Raw genomic sequence first — 16,007 nt, 5'->3', positions numbered from 1 at the left:
TGGCTCAGCATAGTTTAATTTGATGAACGTATCAAATTTGAAGGTGAGCACAGAGTATAAGTTAAGAGAAGTTGAAAAATATCAGCTTATATGTAAAGATAAAACTTAAAATACAGAACACAGCATTGTACGTTTAATTCTAGATTTAATTATTTGAAATCGAGGCTTTTGCTGCTCTGTCAGCAACAGCTAACCTAAAGTTGACTGAGAAATAAAATGCTGAAGCGTAAAAACATTCTGTCATTGACACAGTTGCAGCTAGATTTTTTAACATTTTTGTAGTGAATAGGAATTTATGAATACTTTCTTTAGTTTGTTAAGTTTATTTTCAAAAGGTTTTTGAAATACATAATTTTGGTCACAATTAATTTTGAAAATGTTGCAAGTTGTGAGTTTTGTAAAGGAAAAAAGATTTCAAATGGTTAAATTCTGCTAAAATAGATATAGCAATTCATTATCATATCCTGTTTAGCCTAGTTCCTCTTAAATTATATGAAACCATAGATGGTGCAGAAGAACTGTGACTAAGTTGTAATGGGGATGATTCAAGTGTTTGCACCTTGAAGCTCATCTACTAAAAATCTTCTGCTTTAAGTGTAACATGCACAGAGATACCTATCTAAATATTTTTCATAGTGTTATTTGGAACAAGTTGGATCAAAACTTGTTGCGAGAGGGCGAACACTTTTTTATTTTTAATAAAATTATGACATCGCTGGATCATTCAAACAAGTAAGCATATTTAAAATGCAAAAATAAATCATCAGCACAAAAATGCAGTGAGATTAGTTTCTCATGACCTTGCATAATGTAATTTAAAGGCATAGAGTTATGAAATAATGACATTAATATCAGATGGTTTCAGCCAACAGAAACTCATATCTAATTTTCTATTTTTCAGAAAAAGTACATCTATGGCAAGGTTCATACCTAGGCTGCTGGTGCATAGGCATACTCATCTCTCTCAAAAACAAAGGTGAAGGAAACAGAACCAAACTCTGTACAAACTGGGAATATGCAAAGTGAAATAAGCTGATTCAGCTCTACATCACGTGATTACCTTAAGTAACACCATCTCTCGCTTAGATAAGCTCACTATAGATCAGTTTGGATAACACATTGAAGAAATAACTAGACCAGAATATAATGAGCCCGTAAACTCTCCTTTAACATCGGGAAATTCGATGCTTTTCAACAACTTTAAGCTGTTGAAAACTTTAAGTCAGAGAGTGAGTCAGAGAGTGAATCAGATAGTGAGTCAGAAAGTGATTTGGAGAGTAACTCAGAGGATGAGTCAGAGAGTGATTCGGAGAGTGAGTCAGAGGTCAGCACTGAAGACATTGAAAGAGTCTTCGAATCAGCATTTCAAGCAACTAAACCTGTCCTAGTAATTGCTACACCAACTAAACCATCAGATGCTACAACATCAACTATCATGCTTGGAGATGGTGAATTACTGAATCTGGTATATTGGCTAATACTTTTGATGAATTAGATATGGTTTTGAGCTGTTTGGTTGAAGATACTGAGAATACTGTAATTGCTGACGTTACAGCTGCCTATGTAGCTTACTGCTGAGAACTGACAATGACAGTACATAGCCGCCTGACACTTTCTTCCTAACACAAATGACAATACAGTTAAGAACACACTTATAAATGTCTATCATACATTCACACTTAATACTCTCTGTAGATTTATTATTTATACACTTTTATGTAACTTGGTACTAGTTCAAAACTGTAATACCATTTATTTATCCTAATTTCACTTCTGATGTTTAAATTGATATAAGCACAGAAATATTTTCTTTAATTCTTAAAACACTATTTCCTTTAACTTTTATCAAATCAATATAAATGTTACATATATTATTATTGGTTGATTCAATGCTTATATTTAGTGCAGACAATAAATAATTTAATTACAACTATAATGACTTAACCATAATTATATAAAATTCGTAAAATCATGACCGCCTCGAAGCTGGTTATTGTTTGTAAGATTATCTCATCCCATATATCAGCTTAGCTCTAAGTGAGTAAATCTGTATATACGTTATTTTGAAGCTTTCGATGTACTCTTTTTGTTTAATTAAATATAAATGTTTTGATTTTGCCTATGAAAAGTTACAAGCTAAACCGAACTCTAATCTCAAAACTCTGAGCAAACTCGATTTCAGTTTTTAAATCCAACATCCCTTTTTTCTGCCATCAACATCGATCTCTACAAAGAGTTCAGTTCCACCATTTGGGTAATAACCAATGCTCAACGACCCTCACCCCTTTCTTTTTTGTGCTATTTGCATAAACAATAGATACGTGTTTGCTTTTTGTTGAATGAAAGCAATATACAGTTAAAATATATAGCTTTGCTTAGAATATTTGAACTGCTCAACAATTCTGAATTAAAATGATATACAAAGATGTCTAGTTCTGGTGATTTTTAGCACAACAACCTTGAATAAAACTTACCACATGTCATATTGTTAAGGAAGCGGTCATAAATTTGACACTGTTATATAAGGGGTGTATGATAGATTCAATGCACCTTAAACTTACCCTTACTCGTACAAAAATCCACAGCACCCAAACACCAAGCACCAAAATCAATTACACCTTAAATACAAGACAAAACCAAATCCAAGCACCTTAAAAGTACCATACAATTAACACTTCTCATAGATAACCCGAAGGTTTCAAAAACCTAGGTAACAACTTTACCTTGTTTTGCAAGAATAACAAAGTTGGCAGCTCATGATCTCACATTATGTTATTATTAACAGTTTTATGGCTACTTAGTGACACTGAATATACCTTTATTAAAGCTAGTATTGTGATAGTCTAGTGTGTAGTAAGACATCATCAACAAAGCACACAAAAAACTACCTGCACAATTATTCTAGCATGTCAGTCCCCCGGTCTCCTAAAAATTGAAGCTCATCAATCCACCATGCTGAAAGTCACCAGTTCAAATCTCATTCAAAACAATTTTTTTACTCAATTTCTAACTGTCGCTTTGAACAGGCATTGTGGCATGGTGAATAATATTTGTGTTATGCTGTCGGTTTTTTTAAGCCTGAACTCTCATGCCTACGACTTTGCCAACATTGCTGCTCATGAAGGATGAATAAAGCTGCGTTGATTATGCTGCCACAACATAAAATTGTGAAACGTAAACTTGTGGCGAAAGCCAGAGATGTCACAAGATCGACATAAACTTTGTGGTTGTTTGGCATCAAAATAAAGTTTTATTACTACACCATATTATTATATTAATGTAACATTAATTGTTAGCAAAGTAAAATATTATTATTAACAACACATTTGTTACAAGATAACAGAGTAATTTAAATAAAAATTACCAAAACCTGAACACATATTAATATGTTTCCAATGAAAGAAATTAAAATATTTGATAATCTATATACTACATATATAATATATATATCTATTCCAATGTAGTGTGTTAAAGCTGCCAAATAGTGCTCAATGAGTGATCAGAGCTTAAATATAAATTTTATTCATGTAAAACCTTAGATAAAAACAACTTCATTAGTATTAGTTTCATGTCTGTTACGCAGACAATCATCTGATGATTGTCTGCGTAACAGACATGAAACTAATAGTAATGAAGTTGTTTTTTATTTAAGGTTTTACGTGAATAAATTTATAATATATATATTTATAAATCTTGTATGCTATTATGATGCAATAGATATCATGTTATACTACATATTTTAATTTATATTGAATAATACAATGTTGTTTTATAAAAAGTTATGTTATATTACTTCACAAAAACTGCATATACACTTTATTAGAATACCTGCTACCTTCTCAATACTCAATGTTGAAAAAACTACACAAAAGAGTTGAGTAACTTTTGCTAGTGACATATGTTAGTCTGGATCCTCCACCAATTCAAAAGTGCTGCAAAAACTAGTTCGAAATGAGATCACTAAAATGTTGGCCAAAATGGGCTTTAATAAATGACATTCTGTTTATTAGACTAATGGTCTGACCAAGTGAGTAGTTCAACCAGATTAACAAAAGTGCTATGAAACTGATTTTGAAAAAAAACGACTAAAAATTTGGCCAATATTGGGCTTGATCGTATGAAACTTGAAAACTTTTATATAATTTGGCTTATGATGCTGTTGCTCTAACCAGCAAAAGTAACTGGCCACATTGTGAAAAGGATGAAGAATAGGATTTGAAAACTAATATACTAAAATGTTGGTAAATATGTGGCTTGAATCCAAGACATTCAGGTTATAAGACTGATGTTATAATCAACTGAGGTAAATAGTCACAATTCTGGAATTCTCCAAAATAATATTTAAAAATGAGACAACTAAACTGTTGGGCAATATGGGGCTTGAACCCATGCTTATTAGAGCAGCTTATTAGTCAGCTTATTAAACTGACGCTCTAACCAACTGAGCTAATCGGCCACAAGATGTGTTCCTTTAAATCTTTGATTTCAAAATGAGCTGACTGAAACGTTAGCCACCTTAAGAGTCGATCCAATGATATTCAGCTTTTTAGACTGACATTTCAAACCACTAAGTGATTCGGCCATAATTACAAAAGAAATTTAAGTGCGACTGCGAAATGAGATGACAAAAATTTGGATAGTATAAAGCTTGACTCAATGATTGCCAATTCAGTGTCATGACACTTTGACCAACAAGGAAATTTGATCAGATTAGCAAAAAGCGCTTTGAATAGGAATTTGATAGGAAAACTGACATTTCAAACAACTAAGGGATTCGGCCATAATAACAAAATCACTTTAAAAACAAATTCGAATTGAGATTACCAAAATCTTGGATAGTATAGAGCTTTAGTCAATGATATTCAACTCATTAACATGACCCTTTGATACACAGAGAAAGTTGATCAGATTATAGTCAAAAGCGCATTGATTAGCAATTGGGAAAGAGAAAACTAAAATGTTGATCATTATGGGGCCCGAACCCATGATATCCAGCTAATTAGACTGACGCTCTAACCAACTGAGCTAATCGGCCACAAGATGTGGTTGTTCAAAGATTTGATTTCAAAATGAGCTGACTGAAACGTTAGCCACCTTAAGAGTCGATTCAATGATATTCAGCTTTTTAGACTTACATTTCAAACCACTAAGTGATTCGGCCAGAAAAACAAAAGAACTTTAAATGCGACTTCGAAATGAGATGACCAAAATTTGGACAGTATAAGGCTGGAGTCAATGATTGCCAATTCAGTGTCATGACACTTTGACCAACAGGGAAATTTGATCAAATTAGCAAAAAGCGCCTTGAATTAGAAAAGGGACGACTAGACTCTTGACCGATATGGGGCTTGAACCAATGGTATTCACTTTTTAGACTGACGCTCTAACCAACTGAGCTAATCAGCCACATGATGTGGTCGTTAAAAAATTTGATTTAAAAATGAGCTGACTGAATTGTTAGCAAACTTAAGGGTCTATCCAATGATATTCAGCTCTTTAGACTGACATTTCAAACAACCAAGCGATTCGGCCATAATTACAAAAGCACTTTGAGTACAAGCTCGAAATGAAATTACCAAAATCTTACATAGCATGAGGCCTCATTCAATGATATCCAATTCATTAGCCTGACACTTTAACCAACAGGAAAATTTGATAAGATTAGTAAAAAGCGCTTTGAATTGGAAACGAGACAACTAAACTGGTGGCCAATATGGGGCTTGAACCCATGATATTCAGCTTATTAGACTGACGCTCTAACCAACTGAGCTAATCGGCCACATCATGTGATTGTCCAAATATTTAAGTTCGAAAGAGCTGACTGAAACAATAGCCAATTTTGAGATCGATCCAATAATATTCAGCTTGTTAGACTGGCATTTCAAACAACTAAGCGATTCGACCATAACTACAAAAGCACTTTGAATACAAATTCGAAATGAGATGACCAAAATCTTGGATAGTATAGGACTTGAGTCAATGATATCCAATTCATTTGCATGAAACTTTGGTTACAGGAAAAGTTGATCAGATTAGCCAAAAGTGTTTTGCATAGGAATTGGAAAAGAAACAACTAAAATGTTGGCCAATATGGGGCTAGAACCCATGATATTCGCATTACTGACGCTCTAACCAACTGAGCTAACCGACCACAAGATCTGGTCGTTCAAATATTTGATTTCAAAATGATCTGACTGAAACGTTAGCGAATTTCATGGTCGATCCAATGATATTCAGCTCTTCAGACTGACATTTCAAACGACTAAGTGATTCGGCCATAATAACAAAAGCACTTTAAATGCGATTTCGAAATGAGATGACCAAAATTTGGAAAGAATAAGGCTTGATTCAATAATTGCCAACTCAGTTGCATGACACTTGGACCAGCAGGGAAATTTGATCAGATTAGCAAAAAGCGTCTTGAATTAGAAAAGGGACGACTAGACTCTTGACCGATATGGGCCTTGAACCGATGGTATTCACTTTTTAGACTGGCGCTCTAACCAACTGAGCTAATCGGCCACATGATGTGGTCGTTCAAAAATTTGAATTCAAAATGATCTGACTGAAACGTTAGCCAATTTCATGGTCGATCCAATGATATTCAGCTCTTCAGACTGACATTTCAAACAACTAAGAGATTTGGCCAGATTAACAAACGCACTTTAAGAACGACTTCAAGAGAAAATGACCAACATTTTACATAATTTGAGGCTTCATTCAATGATATCCATTTCGTTAGCCTGAAACTTTGACCAACAGGGAGATTTGATCAGATTAGTAAAAACCGCCTTGAATAGGAAAAGAGACAACTAAACTGTTGGCCAAAATGGGGCTTGAACCCATGACATTCAGCTTATTAGACTGACGCTCTAACCAACTGAACAAATCGGCCACACGATGTGGTCGTTCAAAATTTTGATTTCAAAATGAGTTGACTGAACTGTTAGCAAACTTAAAGGTCTATCCAATGATATTCAGCTCTTTAGACTGACATTTCAAACAACCAAGCGATTCGGCCATAATTACAAAAGCACTTTGAGTACAAATTCGAGATGAAATGACCAAAATCTTAGATAGCATGAGCGCTCATTCAATGATATCCAACTCATTAGCCTGACACTTTGACCAACAGGGAAATTTGATCAGATTAGCAAAAAGCCCCTTGATTTCGAAAAGGGACGACTAGAATCTTGACCCATATGGGGCTTGAACCCATGACATTCAGCTTATTACACTGACGCTCTAACCAACTGAACTAATCGGCCACATGATGTGGTCGTTCAAAAATTTGATTTCAAAATGAGCTGACTGAATTGTTAGCAAACTTAAGGGTCTATCCAATGATATTCAGCTCTTTAGACTGACATTTCAAACAACCAAGCGATTCGGCCATAATGACAAAAGCACTTTGAGTACAAATTCGAAATGAAATGACCAAAATCTTAGATAGCATGAGGCTTCATTCAATGATATCCAACTCATTAGCCTGACACTTTGACCAAGAGGGAACTTTGATCAGATTAGTAAAAAGCGCCTTGAAAAAGAAAATAGACAACTAAGCTGTTGGCCAATATGGGGCTCGAAGCCATAACATTCAGCTTATTAGACTGATGCTCTAACCAACTGAGCTAATCGGCCCCAAAATGAGGGTGTCCAAATATTTGATTTCAAAATGAGCTGACTAAAACATTAGCCAACTTAAGGGTCGATCCAATGATACTCAGCTTTTCAGACTGACATTTCAAACCACTAAGTGATTCGGCCAGAATAACAAAAGAACTTTAAATGCGACTTCGAAATGAGATGACCAAATTTTGGATAGTATAAGCCTTGATTAAATGATTGCCAACTCAGTTGCATGACACTTTGACCAACAGGGAAACTTGATCAGATTAGCAAAAAGCGCCTTGAATTAGAAAAGGGACCACTAGACTCTTGAACGATATGGGGCTTGAACCCACGGTATTCACTTTTTAGACTGACGCTCTGACCAACTGAGCTAATCGGCCTCATGATGTGGTCGTTCAAAAATTTGATTTCGAAATGAGCTGACTGAATTGTTAGCAATCTTAAAGGTCTATCCAATGATATTCAGCTCTTTAGACTGACAGTTCCAACGACCAAGCGATTCGGCCATAACAACAAAATCACTTTGAACACGAATTTGAATTGAGATGACCAAAATCTAGGATAGTATAGAGCGTGAGTCAAGGATATCCAACTCATTAACATGACCCTTTGACCAACAGGGAAAGTTGATCAGATTAGCCAAAAGCGCATTCATTAGCAATTGGAAAAGAGACAACTAAAATGTTGGCCAATATGGGGCTTGAACCGATGACATTCAGCTTATTAGACTGACGCTCTAACCAACTGATCTAATCGGCCACATAATGTGATTGTTCAAATATTTAAGTTCAAAAGAGCTGACTGAAATGTTAGCCAATTTGGCGGTCGATCCAATAACATTCAGCTTTTTCGACTGACATTTCAAACCACCAAGTGATTCGGCCAGGAAAACAAAAGAACTGTAAATACGAATTCGAATAGAGATGACCAAAATTTTGGATAGTATAGGACTTGAGTCAATGATATCTAACTCATTTGCATAAAACTTTAACCAACAGGGAAAGTTGGTCAGATTAGCCAAAAGCGCCTTGAAGAGGAATTGGAAAAAAGTCAACTAAAATGTTGGCCATCATGGAGCTCGAATCCATGACATTCAGCTTATTAGACTGACGCTCTAGCAGACTGCGCTAACCGACTACAAGATGTGGTCACTCAAACATTTGATTTCAAAATGATCTGACTGAAATGTTAGCTAATTTCCGGGTCCATTCGAAGACATTCAGTTTTTTAGACTAACACTTCAAACAACTAAGCGATTCGGCCATAATAACAAAATCACTTTGAATACGAATTCGAATTGAGATGACAAAAATTTTAGATAGTATACGGCTTGAGTAAATGATATCCAACTCATTAACATGACCCTTTGACCTACAGTGAAATTTGATCAGATTAGTAAAAAGCGCCTTAGATAGGGATTGGAATAGAGACAACTGAACTGTTGGTCAATATGGGGCTCGAACCCATAACATTCAGCTTATTAGACTGACGCACTAACCAACTGAGCTAATCGGCCACAAAATTTGGTTGTTCAAATACTTGATTTCAAAATGAGCTGACTGAAACGTTAGCCACCTTAAGAGTCGATCCAATGATATTCAGCTTTTTCGACTGACATTTCAAACCACTAAGTGATTCGGCCAGAATAACAAAAGAACTTTAAATGCCAATTCGAACTGAGATCATCAAAACTTGGATAGTATAAGGCTTGATTTAATGATTGCCAATTCAGTGTCATCACACTTTGACCAACAGGGAACTTTGATCAGATTAGCAAAAAGCGTTTTGAATAGGAATTGGAAAATAGACAACTAAAATGTTGGCCAATATTGGGCTTGAACACATGAAGCTATTGGACTGACGCTCTAACCAACTGAGCTAATCGGCCACATCATGTGATTGTCCAAATATTTAAGTTTGAAAGAGCTGACTGAAATGTTAGCCATTCTTGGGGTAAATCCAATAACATTCAGCTTTTTTGACTGACACTTCAGACAACTAAGCGATTCGACCATAATTACAAAAGCACATTGAATACGAATTCGAAATGAGATGACCAAAAATTTGGACAAAATAGGACTTGAGTCAATGATATCCAATTCATTTGCATGAAACTTTGACTACAGGAAAAGTTGATCAGATTAGCCAAGGGCGTTTTGCATAGGAATTGGAAAAGAAACAACTAAAATGTTTGCTAATCTGGAGCTCGAACCGATGACATTCGCATGACTGACACTCTAACCAACTGACCTAATCGACCACAAGATCTGGTCGTTCAAATATTTGATTTCAAAATGATCTGACTGAAACGTTAGCCAATTTTGAGGTCGATACAATAATATTCAGCCTTTCACACTGACATTTTAAACAACTAAGCGATTCGGAAAGGTTAACAAAATCACTTTGAATATGAATTTGAATTGAGATGACCAAAATCTTGGATAGTATAGGGCTTGAGTCAAGGATATTCAACTCATTAACATGAACCTTTACCAAACAGTAAAATTTGATCAGATTAGTAAAAAGCGCTCTGAATAGGGAAAGAAACAACTAAACTGGTGGCCAATATGGGGCTCGAACCCATGACATTCAGCTTATTAGACTGACACTCTAACCAACTGAGCTAATCGGCCACATCATGTGATTGTCCAAAAGTTTAAGTTTGAAAGAGCTTGAAGTTAGCCAATTTCATGGTCGATCCAATGATATTCAGCTTTTCAGACTGACATTTCAAACAACTAAGAGATTTGGCCAGATTAACAAACGCACTTTAAGAACGACTTCAAGAGAAAATGACCAACATTTTACATAATATGAGGCTTCATTCAATAATATGCAACTCGTTAGCCTGACACTTTGACCAACAAGGAAATTTGATCAGATTAGCAAAAAGCGCTTTGAATAGGAATTGGAAAAGAGACAACTAAAATGTTGGCCAATATGGGGCTTGAACACATGAAGCTATTGGACTGACGCTCTAACCAACTGAGCTAATCGGCCACATCATGTGCTTGTCCAAATATTTAAGTTTGAAAGAGCTGACTGAAATGTTAGCCATTCTTGGGGTCAATTCAATAACATTCAGCTTTTTTGACTGACACTTCAGACAACTAAGCGATTCGACCATAATTACAAAAGCACCTTGAATACGAATTCGAAATGAGATGACCAAAATTTGGATAGCATAAGGCTTGATTCAATGATTGCCAACTCAGTTGCATGACACTTCGACCAGCGGGGAAATTTGATCAGATTAGCAAAAAGCGTCTTGAATTAGAAAAGGGACGACTAGACTCTTGACCGATATGGGCCTTGAACCGATGGTATTCACTTTTTAGACTGACGCTCTAACCAACTGAGCTAATCGGCCACATGATGTGGTCACTCAAATATTTGATTTCAAAATGATCTGACTGAAATGTTGGCTAATTTCAGGGTCCATCCAAAAACATTCAGTTTTTTAGACTGACATTTCAAACAACTAAGCGATTCGGCAATATTAACAAAATCACTTTGAATACGAATTCGAATTGAGATGACAAAAATTTTGGATAGTATATGGCTTTAGTCAATGATAATAAACTCATTAACATGACCCTTTGCCCAACAGGGAAAGTTGATCAGATCAGTCAAAAGCGCATTGATTAGCAATTGGGAAAGAGACGACTAAACTGTTGGCCGATATGTGGCTTGAACCCATGATATTCACCTATTAGACTAACACTCAAACCAACTGAGCTAATCGGCCACATGATGTGAATGTCCAAAAAAATAAGTTCAAAAGAGCTGACTGAAACGTTAGCCAAATTTGGGGTCGATCCAATAACATTCAGCTTTTTCGACTGACACTTCAAACAACTAAGCGATTCTGCCATAATTACAAAATAACTTTAAATACGATTTCAAAAGAAAATGACAAACATCTCAGATAGTATGAGGCTTCATTCAATGATATTCAAATAATCAAGCTTGACACTTTGACCAACATGAAAGTTCGATCAAATAAGTAAAAAGCCCTTTGAACAGGAACTGGAAAAGAGAAAACTAAAATGTTGACCGATATGGGGCTCGAACCCATAACATTCAGCTTATTAGACTGACGCTCTAACCAACTGAGCCAATCGGCCTCAAATTAGGTTGCCCAAATATTCGATTTCAAAATGAGCTGGCTAAAACGTTAGCCAACTTAAGGGTCGATCCAATGATATTCAGCTTTTTAGACTGACGCTCTAACCAACTGAGCTAATCGGCCACATGATGTCATTGTCCAAAAAAATAAGTTCAAAAGAGCTGACTGAAACGTTAGCCAGTTTTGGGGTCGATCCAATAACATTCGCATTTTACGACTGACACTTCAAACAACTAAGCGATTCTGCCAAAATTACAAATTAACTTTAAAAACGATTTCAAGAGAAAATGACCAACACTTTAGATAGTATGAGCTTCATTTAATGATATCCAACTCGTTAGCCTGACACTTTGACCAACAGGGACATTTGATCAGATTATCAAAAAGCGCCTTGAATTAGAAAAGGGAAGACTAGACTCTTGACCGATATGGGGCTTGAACCCATGACATTCACTTATTAGACCGACGCTCTAACCAACTGAACTAATCGGCCACATGATGTGGTCGTTCAAAAATTTGATTTTAAAATGGGCTGACTGAATTGTTAGCCAACTTAAGGGTCGATCCAATGATATTGAACTCTTTAGACTGACATTTCAAACAACCAAGCGGTTCGGCCATAATTACAATAGCACTTTGAGTACAAATTCGAAATGAAATGACCAAAATCTTAAATAGCATGAGGCTTTATTCAATGATATCCAACTCATTACCCTGACACTTTGACGAAGAGGGAACTTTGATCAGATTAGTAAAAAGGGCCTTGAATAAGAAAAGAGAAAACTAAACTGTTGACCGATGTGGGGCTCGAACCCATAACATTCAGCTTATTAGACTGACGCTCTAGCCAACTGAGCTAATCGGCCCAAAGATGAGGTTGTCCAAATATTTGATTTCAAGATGAGCTGACTGAATTGCTAGCCAACTTAAGGGTAGATCCAATGATATTGAGCTCTTTAGACTAACATTTCAAACAACCAAGCGGTTCGGCCATAATTACAATAGCACTTTGAGTACAAATTCGAAATGAAATGACCAAAATCTTAAATAGCATGAGGCTTTATTCAATGATATCCAACTCATTAACCTGACACTTTGACCAAGAGGAACTTTGATCAGATTAGTAAAAAGCGCATTGAATAGGAAAAGAGAAAACTAAACTGTTGACCGATATGGGGCTCGAACCCATAACATTCAGCTTATTAGACTGATGCTCTAGCCAACTGAGCTAATCGGCCCAAAGATGAGGTTGTCCAAATATTTGATTTCAAGATGAGCTGACTGAATTGTTAGCCAACTTAAGGGTCGATCTATTGGTATTCAGCTTTTTAGACTGACATTTCAAACCACTAAGTGATTCGGCCAGAATAACAAAAGAACTTTAAATGCGAATTCGAAATGTGATGACCAAACGTTGAATAGTATAAGGCTTGATTCAATGATTGCCAACTCAGTTGCATGACATTTTGTCCAACAGAGAAATTTGATCAGATTAGCAAAAAGCGCCTTGAATTAGAAAAGGGACGACTAGACTCTTGACCGATATGGGGCTTGAACCCATGACATTCAGCTTATTAGACTGACGCTCTAGCAGACTGAGCTAACCGACCACAAGATGTGGTCACTCAAATATTTGATTTCAAAATGATCTGACTGAAATGTTGGCTAATTTCAGGGTCCATCCAAAAACATTCAGTTTTTTAGACTGACATTTCAAACAACTAAGCGATTCGGCAATAATAACAAAATCACTTTGAATACGAATTCGAATTGAGATGACATAAACTTTGGATAGTATATGGTTTTAGTCAATGATAATAAACTCATTAACATGACTCTTTGACCAACAGGGAAAGTTGATCAGATTAGTCATAAGCGCATTGATTAGCAATTGGGAAAGAGACAACTAAAATGTTGACCAATATGGGGCTCGAACCCATGATATTCAGCTTATTAGACTGACGCTCTAACCAACTGAGCTAATCGGCCACAAGATGTGGTTGTTCAAATATTTGATTCCAAAATGAGCTGACTGAATTGTTAGCCACCTTAAGAGTCGATCCAATGATATTCAGCTCTTCAGACTGACATTTCAAACAACTAAGAGATTCGGCCAGATTATCAAACGCACTTTAAAAACGATTTCAAGAGAAAATGACCAACACTTTAGATAGTATGAGCTTCATTTAATGATATCCAACTCGTTAGCCTGACACTTTGACCAACATGGACATTTGATCAGATTAGCAAAAAGCGCCTTGAATTAGAAAAGGGACGACTAGACTCTTGACCGATATGGGGCTTGAACCCATGACATTCACTTATTAGACCGACGCTCTAACCAACTGAACTAATCGGCCACATGATGTGGTCGTTCAAAAAAGGGGATTTCAAAATGGGCTGACTGAATTGTTAGCCAACTTAAGGGCCGATCCAATGGTATTCAGCTCTTTAGACTGACATTTCAAACAACCAAGCAGTTCGGCCATAATTACAAAAACACTTTGAGTACAAAGTCGAAATGAAATGACCAAAATCTTAAATAGCATGAGGCTTTATTCAATGATATCCAACTCATTAGCCTGACACTTTGACCAAGAGGGAACTTTGATCAGATTAGTAAAAAGCGCCTTGAATAGGAAAAGAGAAAACTAAACTGTTGACCGATATGGGGCACGAACCCATAACATTCAGCTTATTAGATTGACGCTCTAACCAACTGAGCTAATCGGCCCCAAGATGAGGTTGCCCAAATAATCGATTTCAAAATGAGCTGACTTAAACGTTAGCCAACTTAAGGGTCGATCCAATGATATTCAGCTTTTTAGACTGACATTTCGAACAACTAAGTGATTCGGCCAGAATAACAAAAGAACTTTAAATGCAACTTTGAAATGAGATGACCAAAATTGGATAGTATAAGGCTTGATTCTATGATTGCCAACTCAGTGTCATGACACTCTGATGAACAAGGAAATTTTATCAGATTAGTAAAAAGCGCTTTGAATAGGAAAAGAGACAACTAAACTGTTGGCCAATATGGGGCTCGAACCCATGACATTCAGCTTATTAGACTGACGCTCTAGCAGACTGAGCTAACCGACCACAAGATGTGGTCACTCAAATATTTGATTTCAAAATGATCTGACTGAAATGTTGGCTAATTTCAGGGTCCATCCAAAGACATTCAGTTTTTTAGACTGACATTTCAAACAACTAAGCGATTCGGCAATAATAACAAAATCACTTTGAATACGAATTCGAGTTGAGATGACAAAAATTTTGGATAGTATATGGTTTTAGTCAATGATAATAAACTCATTAACATGACCCTTTGACCAACAGGGAAAGTTGATCAGATCAGTCAAAAGCGCATTGATTAGCAATTGGGAAAGAGAAGACTAAACTGTTGGCCGATATGTGGCTTGAACCCATGATATTCACCTATTAGACTAACACTCTAACCAACTGAGCTAATCGGCCACATGATGTCATTGTCCAAAAAATAAGTTCAAAAGAGCTGACTGAAACGTTAGCCAGTTTTGGGGTCGATCCAATAACATTCGCATTTTACGACTGACACTTCAAACAACTAAGCGATTCTGCCAAAATTACAAATTAACTTTAAAAACGATTTCAAGAGAAAATGACCAACACTTTAGATAGTATGAGCTTCATTTAATGATATCCAACTCGTTAGCCTGACACTTTGACCAACAGGGACATTTGATCAGATTATCAAAAAGCGCCTTGAATTAGAAAAGGGAAGACTAGACTCTTGACCGATATGGGGCTTGAACCCATGACATTCACTTATTAGACCGACGCTCTAACCAACTGAACTAATCGGCCACATGATGTGGTCGTTCAAAAATTTGATTTTAAAATGGGCTGACTGAATTGTTAGCCAACTTAAGGGTCGATCCAATGATATTGAACTCTTTAGACTGACATTTCAAACAACCAAGCGGTTCGGCCATAATTACAATAGCACTTTGAGTACAAATTCGAAATGAAATGACCAAAATCTTAAATAGCATGAGGCTTTATTCAATGATATCCAACTCATTACCCTGACACTTTGACGAAGAGGGAACTTTGATCAGATTAGTAAAAAGGGCCTTGAATAGGAAAAGAGAAAACTAAACTGTTGACCGATGTGGGGCTCGAACCCATAACATTCAGCTTATTAGACTGACGCTCTAGCCAACTGAGCTAATCGGCCCAAAGATGAGGTTGTCCAAAT

At 36.2% G+C, this 16,007-nt stretch overlaps 5 non-coding genes across 5 annotated transcripts; all 5 read right to left on the bottom strand.

Annotated features, from left to right (window-relative positions):
* Positions 1 to 5,705: 5,705 nt before the first annotated feature.
* Trnai-aau (transfer RNA isoleucine (anticodon AAU)) lies at positions 5,706 to 5,779 on the bottom strand. The gene has a single exon. It is a non-coding gene; the product is annotated as a tRNA-Ile (tRNA).
* Positions 5,780 to 10,191: 4,412 nt separating this feature from the next.
* Trnai-aau (transfer RNA isoleucine (anticodon AAU)) lies at positions 10,192 to 10,265 on the bottom strand. Its single transcript has one exon. It is a non-coding gene; the product is annotated as a tRNA-Ile (tRNA).
* Positions 10,266 to 11,685: 1,420 nt separating this feature from the next.
* On the bottom strand, positions 11,686 to 11,759 carry Trnai-aau (transfer RNA isoleucine (anticodon AAU)). Its single transcript has one exon. It is a non-coding gene; the product is annotated as a tRNA-Ile (tRNA).
* Positions 11,760 to 12,925: 1,166 nt separating this feature from the next.
* Positions 12,926 to 12,999, bottom strand: Trnai-aau (transfer RNA isoleucine (anticodon AAU)). The gene has a single exon. It is a non-coding gene; the product is annotated as a tRNA-Ile (tRNA).
* Positions 13,000 to 13,676: 677 nt separating this feature from the next.
* Trnai-aau (transfer RNA isoleucine (anticodon AAU)) lies at positions 13,677 to 13,750 on the bottom strand. Its single transcript has one exon. It is a non-coding gene; the product is annotated as a tRNA-Ile (tRNA).
* Positions 13,751 to 16,007: the final 2,257 nt, after the last annotated feature.

The sequence above is a fragment of the Watersipora subatra genome, chromosome 10 (assembly GCF_963576615.1).
Source record: "Watersipora subatra chromosome 10, tzWatSuba1.1, whole genome shotgun sequence".
In the NCBI taxonomy this organism is placed as follows: domain Eukaryota; kingdom Metazoa; phylum Bryozoa; class Gymnolaemata; order Cheilostomatida; family Watersiporidae; genus Watersipora; species Watersipora subatra.
This window is presented reverse-complemented; position numbering and strand designations above follow the sequence as displayed.